At 39.4% G+C, this 9,288-nt stretch overlaps 1 protein-coding gene and 1 pseudogene across 1 annotated transcript in view; both read left to right on the top strand.

Annotated features, from left to right (window-relative positions):
* ASH1L (ash1 (absent, small, or homeotic)-like (Drosophila)) overlaps nt 1-9,288 on the top strand; it is a 329,236-nt gene that overhangs the window by 201,947 nt on the left and 118,001 nt on the right. The window lies entirely within an intron of this gene.
* LOC102818370 lies at nt 5,794-9,248 on the top strand (annotated as a pseudogene).

The raw sequence follows: 9,288 nt of genomic DNA, 5'->3' as shown, positions 1-9,288 counted from the left end.
CTGTCTGGCAGTTTGCATCAAGTCCGGGTGTCTGTCTTCTTTGTATCTGTTTTCTCTGTGTCTGTTTTCTCTCTCTCTATCTCTCTCTCGTCATCATCACCGGACACCCCATCTTCGGGTCCTCACCCCCTTGCCGAGGCCAGACCCCGGCAGTGTTCCCTTGGAGTTTCAATCTTGGAGGAGGTCTTTTCCTGAAGGAAATTGATTACTTGCCTTGATGTTTCCCTGACAAACAACTTCCTTGTTCTTGTATTAGCCAATCAGGTTGCCATTTTTGTTTTCGATTTTTCCTGCTGGTCTTTCTTTCAAGAAGTATCTTCTGTTCCTCAAGCCACTCCAGGCTGATCTGCATGTCCTTTTCAGTGGGCATGTCTCACCTCAAAAGGTTCTGGATGGGGCTCTGATTCCACCTAAGGTCTTATATACTGCAAAGGCTCCACAAGAAGCCTATTTCACTGTGCAAGTTCTAGAACCCATTTTAGGTGTTCCAATCATTTATAGGCTGAAGACAGGCTTACAAATTTTCTGTAATCATGTTCCTCATATTCCTTTTTATCCCACTCAAGTGTCTGTTTTACAATAGTAGGCAAGGGAAACCAACATTCCTAAGACAGTCAAGATCTTAACATTATTCCCCTTCTTTTACCCATTCAGAATGTGCCTCGATCCCTGTATCACAGAGCCCTTCTTTTCTAAGGTTGGGTATACATCACTGTTTACATCTGAGCCCATGCAAACCTGTTCTCCTATCTACCTTATCTTCTATCTACTTACCCCTTTTTGTGTATTGCCCTCTCTAACACCCAGACTATGATGTATCTGTCTCCTAACCTGTGCTCTACCATACCCTCCCTCCTGCCTATGGTAGTCAGCAAATAATTTTTTCTTTCTTTTAATATGGGTATCTTTTCTTAAGCTTCATATTTTTAATGTTTCCATGTTCTTCTTGGATTTTCATTTTCTTAGTATGTTGTGAAGTATTCATTTTCTTTGAGGTTACTCTATATTCTACTAACTTTTCTTTCATGTAAACAGTCTGTTTCACTCTGCAGTTTACCTGACTTCCTCATCATCTATATCTCTGTTCCTATATTTTTACCTTCTTTCACATTGTAATTGTTTTGATCACAGACTGCTCTCCCAGATCCTCTGAATTTGTTCTTGTAGTTATATTCTGTTCTGGACTCTTCCATCTATCAATTGTGTTCCAGGTGGTGCTGCCACGTTATGTCAGTCTATGGTTGTTGTCTGTGCTTGTTGTTTCTCAGTCCAAAGAACTCCCTTTATAGGATGTTTTGAAACACTGGGTTGGCTTTGACATAGTCCCTTATCTTCTATTTATCCTGAAATGTTTTTATTACACTGTCATATTGGATTGACAGCTTTGCTGTGTAGAGAATTCTTGGTTTTCATTTTTTTTTTTTTTTTTTTATATATGTCTCCCCATTGTGTTCTTGCCTGCATGGTTTCTGCTGAAAGATCAGAGCTTAATCTTATTTGCTTGCCTTTGTACGTAACACTTCTCTTTTCCCTAGCTGCTTTCAGCATTCTTGACTTCACTTTGATTTTGAAGAGCTTGATTATTCTATGTCTTGGTGATTATCTTTTGGGGTCTATCCTTCCTGGGGTTAACTGAGTGTCTTGAATGCTTATCTTTTAATTTTTCAGGATGTTACGGAAATTTTTTTAAAATATGGAATGCTTCACGAATTTGCATGTCATCCTTGCACAGGGGCCTTGCTAATCTTTTCTGTATTGTTCCTTTTTTTAAGCTTTTATAGTCAATTGAGTTGATGGTTTACATGGCAGAACATAGGTTTTGCATTCAACCAATTGTATTTTGTTTCATTGCAATGATTACAATGTACACAAAAACACTCAGGAATATATCATCATTTAAACAGTCAATGGGCACATTTTTCAAGCCAGCTTCACGCCCACCAGCATATAGCCTTTCTGTTTCCATGAGTCTAGAGTCCTCAGTTGCTCTCTCTCTCTCCATTCCATCACCTCTACCTCCGTCTCTCGTGTTGCTCCTTTTCTGGTTAAGGTCCCCCATTTCACTCAGGCCTTTCTCTCTTGATGGTCCTAGGGTCCTCTGTTCCTGGAATGTAAGACTAACTACTGCACCCATTTTGTTAACACATCTTCTACCTTTACAGTTGTGATAATCACAGTAAGTCATGATAGCAATTACTCACTGTTGAATCAAAAGAATCTTTTATCCGCTCGCATCTCCTTTCACCAGACCCATCTAGACAAGGTGTAAATTATTCAGTGGGGATTCTACTTCCCCTTCCTCCTACCCGCCCTGGCTCTGAAACTAAACTACTTCTTGAAAACTTGTAAGCAAGCCACTTCATGTTACTATAGCCACCTCCCTTACCCCACCCCACCCCCATTTTAAGTAGCCAATGTCTAAGTTGCCTATCCCTATCAATCCTGTGTACTGAGGAAATAGGCTTGATCGTTATTGTGAAGACTCCTTCCCTCTTAGTTGATATTTTGAGCAACTACATCAATAAGCAAAGGTCAAGTTAATAAAATTTTAGCAATTTACACTTGCTTCCTGTGTCAAACTTCTTAATGTTTCTCTAATTGAATTCTGACCATCAAACCATCCAGGCTAAGTCATATGGGTACTATCTGCAAGTTAGGGCATTCTTGCACACCTCCCCCTACTTAATATCAGTTGGGCTTCACTCTCAACTCTTGCCCCCAGTGGCTAAGACAGTGTCCATGGACTCAAGGGTTCCCAAGTCTCCCCAAATTTTGGACCAACCAGCCCTTCCTCTTCTCTCTCTCATCTAAAGGTCGACAGAAGTCTATGGAACATAGTCAAACTCAGCGCATGTCTTCATTACTGCCTTTCCCTCTCTTCCACTCACAAAGAGACCGACGGGGGTCACCAGGAGCTTACAAGTCTGCTTGTGTTTCCCTTTGAATTTCAGTCTTGGAAGGGTGTTTGTCCTGAAGGGCCTTGATGACTCCTCCCAAGTGGATGCCTTGCTTATTCTTGTAGTAGCCAGTCTGCTTATTTTTTTACCCCGATGATCTTTCTTTCCTGAAGAATCTTCTGTTCCTCTAGCCACTCTGAATTGATCTGCGTGTCCTTTCAAGTGGGAATGTTCCACCTCAGAGGGTTCTGGATTGGACTCAGGATTCCACCTAAGGCCCCATACTCTACAAAGGCTTGACAAGAAGCCTATTTTCACTGGGCAAATTCTAGAAGCCCTTTTAGATATTCCAATCAGTTACCGTGTGAAGACGGGCTTACAAGCTGTCTGTAATCATATTTCTTGATGTTCCTTTCTATCCCACTTAAATGTATATTTTATAATAGTAGTTACAGGAAACCAATATCCACAAGACAGTCAAGCACCTTTAACATTATTTCCCTTCTTTCACCCATTCAGAATATGCCTCAATCCTTGTTGTTCTTTTTTAAATGAAGAGATTAATAATTAGATATAAAAATTTGGACACTACTTGTACTGTATGCCATTGCTTTTAGTCCCTCTCAGAATCAGGAAAAATTTTAATGTACTAATAAGCGTATATATTAATTTATATATTTAAATGTACATGTATTCATTTTCTATTACCGCTTCAATTTACTACCTATTTAATCACATAATTTATTGATATTAGGTGCCATTGAGTCATTTATTGACTCATGATGACTGCCCTGTGGGGGTCTCTTCGCTGTAATCTTTACAGAAGCAGATAGCCTCGTATTTTCACTCAGAGCTGCTGGGTGGTTTCAAATCCTCTAACGTTTTGGTTGGCAGCCACTTTAGTATAACCTATTTATTATTATAGTCTCAGTTTCTATGGAAATTTTGGAGTTTAAGCATGGCTTAACTAAGTCCTTTGGTCAAGTTTCGCAAGGCTGGAATCAAGGTGTCAACCAGGTCAATGATTTTACGAGTCTCACAGTCCTTGTCCAAATCCATGTAGATGTTGACTTAATTCATTTCCTTATTGTGGTAGAACACATGGTGACTTGTTTCTTATTAGACTAATAATAAAGAAAGGATTTGCTGTTTCAAATGTCTAAGCTTAGGGAAGGTCTCATCCATTTTGTTTTTTGACCATTTGTTTTATATTCAACAAATCATATATTTTGCTTCATTGCAATTCCCTCAATGTACCAACGGTTAACAGAATTTACTTCTGTTCACTTTAACTATTAAATTCCTCCCTTTGTCTCCCACTACCTTCACCTTTCCCTTGCCCACCTCCCTCTTCTTATACGTTGTCTACCCTGTCACCCATATTAGTATGTCTACCATATAGCCTTTGAATAATTTTTCTTCTTTTGAATAATTTTTCTTCTTTCCTGCCCCTTGTAACAATCATAAATTGTTTCTTTTATTAAGAAAACCTTTTCTTAATGTTTTACAACATTAATATCATAAAATATTTGTCTTTTGTGATTGACCAACTGTACTCAGCATAATGTCCTCCAGGTTCATCCATGTTGTGAGGTGTTTTGCAGATTCATCGATTTTCTTCAGTGTTGTATAGTATTTCATCAACTTTGCTTAATCATTCCTGTTGATGGGCATTTAGGCTGTCTCCATCTTATTGTTGTGTATCTTGTAGACAGCATATTGAAACATCCTGTTTTTTATCCATTCTGCTCTTTGTTTCTCTTGACTGGTGCATTTAATCCATTTACGTTCAGCATAATTTTCAATAAGCATGAATGGATTGCTGTCATTTTTCTAAAATGATATATGTGTGTGTTTCTTTACTGGTGATGCTGGTTCCACATACTTTTCTGTGTTCATTTTGTTTGTGGGTTTTCTTTTCATTTCTGTTGTTTACTAAATCTTTCTCATTTCCCTCATTTTTAAAATTTTGTTGTGCAGCTGTATTAATTTTCTTTGATGTTATCCTGTAATTTACTATTTTTTTTTTCACTGCTTTAAACAGTTTGTTTCATCTTGAAATCTACTTGACTTACCATTTGTAAGTTCTGTATCTACACTTTTCTTTTTTCTTTTTTGTTTTGGAGTTGACTTCATTGTATATTGATATCTCTTGTTCCCAATTTTCAGTATGTAGCTTTGTTTTACTTTAAATCTCTACCTGGATTGAGTTCTATGTGGTGTTGTCACGTATGGTAATCTCAGATTGTTGTTTGCTGTTGGTTCTCAGTCCAAAGAATACCCTTTAGCATTTTTTATAAACTTGATCTGATCATTATGTTGTTGTTGTTGTTGTTAAGTGCCATAGCATCGGTACTGACTCATAGCGACCCTATGCACAACAGAATGAAATACTGCCTGGTCCTGGGCCAACCTGACAGTTGTTGCCACGCTTGAGCCCATTGATGCTGTTGTATTGCCAATCCATTTCACTGGGGGTCTTCCTCTTTTTCTCTGACTGTCCACCTTACCAAACATGATATCCTTCTCCAGTGACTGATTCCTCCTGACAATATGTCCGAAGTATGAGAGATGAAGTTTGGCCAACCTGGCCTCCAAGAAGCACTCTGGCTGCACTTCTTCCAACACAGATCTGTTTGTTCTTTTGACAACCCATGGCACTTTCAGTATTCAACACCACAGTTCAAAAGCATCAGTTCTTCTATAGCCTTCCTTATTCACTGTCCAGCTTGCACATGCATATGAAGTTATAAATTCCTCTAATTTCGTTTTATCAGGAAATGTCCTAATTTTGCCATTGTATTTGAGGAACAGATTTGCTGGGTATATGATTCTTGGTAGGCGATATTTTTCTTTCTTAGTTTTGTATATGTCATTCCATTGTCGCCTTACCTGCATGACTTATGCTGAAAAATCAGATTTGTTCTCCTTTGTAGGTAAATTTAGGATCACAGGGAAATTCTGGGCTGGGTTACTGGTTAAATACTGGTCTGGTGACTCTTTAGGTTTTGTAGCTCTAAAGCCAAGCCCACCTGAATCCAGGTACAAAAATTGCATAATTGGCCCTCACCTCACACTGACATGACTCCCAACTCTATGACTGTGAACTTTAAACTTAGCACGATTCATGTGTATGTTAATGGTTTCTAACTATTTTTCACTCTGAATGGAACCCCAGAAGTCCCTTAGAGAAATAGTTAGTTCAGGATTGGGTCAAGGAAAGCACAAAATGAGCCTGAAGCATCTTGTCCATACCAATTTTGTTATAAGTTAGTATGGAAGTGATTTGATTGAAATGAATAATTGCCTAATTAGTGTATAGTGTAATTAGGGGTTTTGTTGGGATGGATGAAGGTGAGAGCTGGTCATACCTCTGGTCACCATGGGACTGTGGGGGAAAAGAAGGAATCACACCTTTCCCATCACCTGTGTGAATCTACTCTGCCAGGCCTTCTTCTGTTGCCAAAGCTACAAGATGGTCCAGCTGTGTCTGGCCAGTCGTTCACCAGTCAGTCTCCCTTTCTCGGAGTCCCTGCTTGTTCAGCCTCTACTCCAAGCAAGTACTCTATCCACTTCTCTAACCTGTCTTCAAAAGTTCAGGGTGCCCTAATTTTCACCTGTGCCTGTTTTATTTGTTCTCTTGTATCTTTGTTATAGAAGGTCCACTTAGTGCATCCGCCTAGTCTGCCATCTTGTCAAAAGTCTCTCATTCTTTATTTAAGGTCCTCGGCCACCCTAGTTGTAGCGAACATCCCCTTGCCCCCCTACTTGTAGCAGATACCCCTCGGTCCCCCCTAGTTGTCGGGCTGTGAACCGTAAGATAAGCAGTTCAAAACTACCGCTGCTCCACAGGAGAAAGATGAGGCTTTCTGGTCCCATAAAGATTTACAGCCTTAGAAACCCTGTTCAGGGTCGCTATGAGTCAGAACCAACTTGACGGCACTTACAACAACAACAGGTTGGTTAAGGCAGGCCCACTCAGGGTAATCTTTTGTGTTAACTGGAAGGCATCTTAATTATGTAGCAAAGTCTCTTGATCTTTGCATTGTTTTTATTGTTAAGTGCTATATAGAGTTGGTCCTCATAGGGACCTTACATAGGGTTTCCATGAAGCAGCAGCTGGTGAGTGTTAACTCCTGACCTTGCAATTAGTAGTTAGTAATCCATTGCTTAATCTAGAGTGCCACACCAGGAATCTGATTTTTGCATTAGGATATAACAATCACAGTAATCATTTCAGTGAAAGAATGGTGTAAAGCCGATGTTCTCCCATGTAAACTATTAGTCAGTTCACAATAAAAACTTAAAACAAAAAAAGATGTAACAATCAAAAGTGTGATTATTATATTCATTGGTCCCACTTATGTGTCACTGAAAGATAATGCAAATAACTGCAAGGTCAGATTGAGTCACAAAAGCAGCAGTTCAAACTCACCAACCAGTCCTCGGAAACCTTCTATAGGGTCGCTATGAGTTGGAACTGACTCAGTGGCACTTAAAAACAAAAATGACAATCCATGCTCCAAAGGAGTTAATTATACACGAGTTTGGGCATTGGGAGTCACATTAGAACCCTGCCTACCCTAAAGCATATGCAAAGGGACTTCAAAAATTCTGTGGGAAAAGTGGAATTAAAAGAAAATGGAATTTTTCTACAAATTTTTGAAGCCTCCTTATATATAGTTGCTCTTCATCAGTAAATGTTTTAAGTCCTCTTCACTTTCGGCAAGCAAGTTTGTATCATCTATATATTGCAGCTTGTTAGTGATTCTTCCTCCAATCCTGATGCCACGTTTTTCTTCATGTAACTCAGCTTCTCAGATTATTTGTTCAGTATACAGGTTGAGTAAGTATGGTGAAAGAATACAACCATGTCGCACACCTTTCTTAATTTTAATCCATTCAGTATCCCCATGTTCTGTTCGAACAACTGCCTCTTGGTCCATGTACAGATTCCTCATGAGCACAATTAAGTGTTCCGGTTTACTCGTACTTCGCAATGTTGTCCATAGCTTGTCATGATCCAAACAATCGAAAGCCTTTGTGTAGTCAATAAAGCACAGGTAAACATCTTACTGATATTCTCTGCTTTCAGCCAAGATCCATTGGACATCAGCAATGATATCCCTCTTTCCACGGCCTCTTCTGAATCCTGCTTGAACTTCTGGACGTTCTCTGTAAATGTATGCGTGCAGCCATTTCTGTATTACCTTTAGTAAAACTTTACTCGCATAGGATATCAAAGAGACTGTCTGATGATTTCCACATTTCATTGGGTCACCTCTCTTTGGAATGGGCACAAATATGGATCTCTTCCAATCAGTCGGGCAGATAATCGTCTTCCAAACTTCTTGGCATAGATGAGTGAGTGCCTCCAGTACAGCCTCACTTTCTTGAAAGATTTCAATTTTTATTCCATCAATTCCTGGTGCTGTTCTTTGCCAATTCCTGCAATGGACCTTGGACTTCCTCCTTCAGTATCTTTGGCTCTTGATTATATGCTACCTCTTGAAACAGTTGAACATTAACCATTTCCTTTAGTACGGTGACTCTGTGTATTCCTTCCATCTTATCTTGATGCTATCTGCATCATTCAATAATCTGCACAGAGAATCTTTAAATAACGAAAGTCAAGGCTTGATTTTTTTCTTCAGTTCCCCCAGCTTGAGAAATGCTGAGCATGTTCTTCTTGTTTGGTTTTCTGATCCCAGATCTTTGCACATTTTGTTGTAATTTTTTGCTTTATCATCTCGAGCTAATCTTTGAAATTTTCTGTTCAGCTCTTGGACCTCCTCATTTCTTCCATTTGCTTTAGCATCTTTTTGCTGGAGAGCAAGTTTCAATGTCTCTTCTGACATCCATTTTGACCTTTTTCCTTCTTTCTTGTCTTAATGATTTTTCGCTTTCTTCATGTATGATGTTCTTGATGTCATCCCACAACTCTTCTGGTCTTTGGTCTTTACGATCAACTATCAACACTTACAAAAGCAGCAGTCAAGAAATCAAACGAGACTTCCGCCGGAAGACAGGACTGTCTTGGCTGTCTCTCAATGATGATTTCCAGTCAGTTTTCTCTCTATGAAATTCAAGCTGGCGCCAAGCACTCCCCAGTGGAAATGGCTTGCCTGCTTCGCGGCCCCCTGCTGATCAGGACAGACTGTTGAAAATCCTACTGCTACAGAGATTCAAGATGTATATTTAGCAGTTGGATTTAATGCATTTCTTGAAAAAATAAAATGTACTCTAGAGAATGGAATCGTGATGTTCAATACTGAGGCGGAGTCTTGGTCCAGCTCAAACAGGAAGATGGCAGCCTCTTTCTTGTACAGTTTCCATCACATAAGTCAGTAATGTTGTATACAGCGGAAATGATACCTAAACTAAAAACAAG

Source organism: Chrysochloris asiatica, unplaced genomic scaffold, assembly GCF_000296735.1.
Source record: "Chrysochloris asiatica unplaced genomic scaffold, ChrAsi1.0 scaffold00042, whole genome shotgun sequence".
NCBI lineage: Eukaryota > Metazoa > Chordata > Mammalia > Afrosoricida > Chrysochloridae > Chrysochloris > Chrysochloris asiatica.
This window is presented reverse-complemented; position numbering and strand designations above follow the sequence as displayed.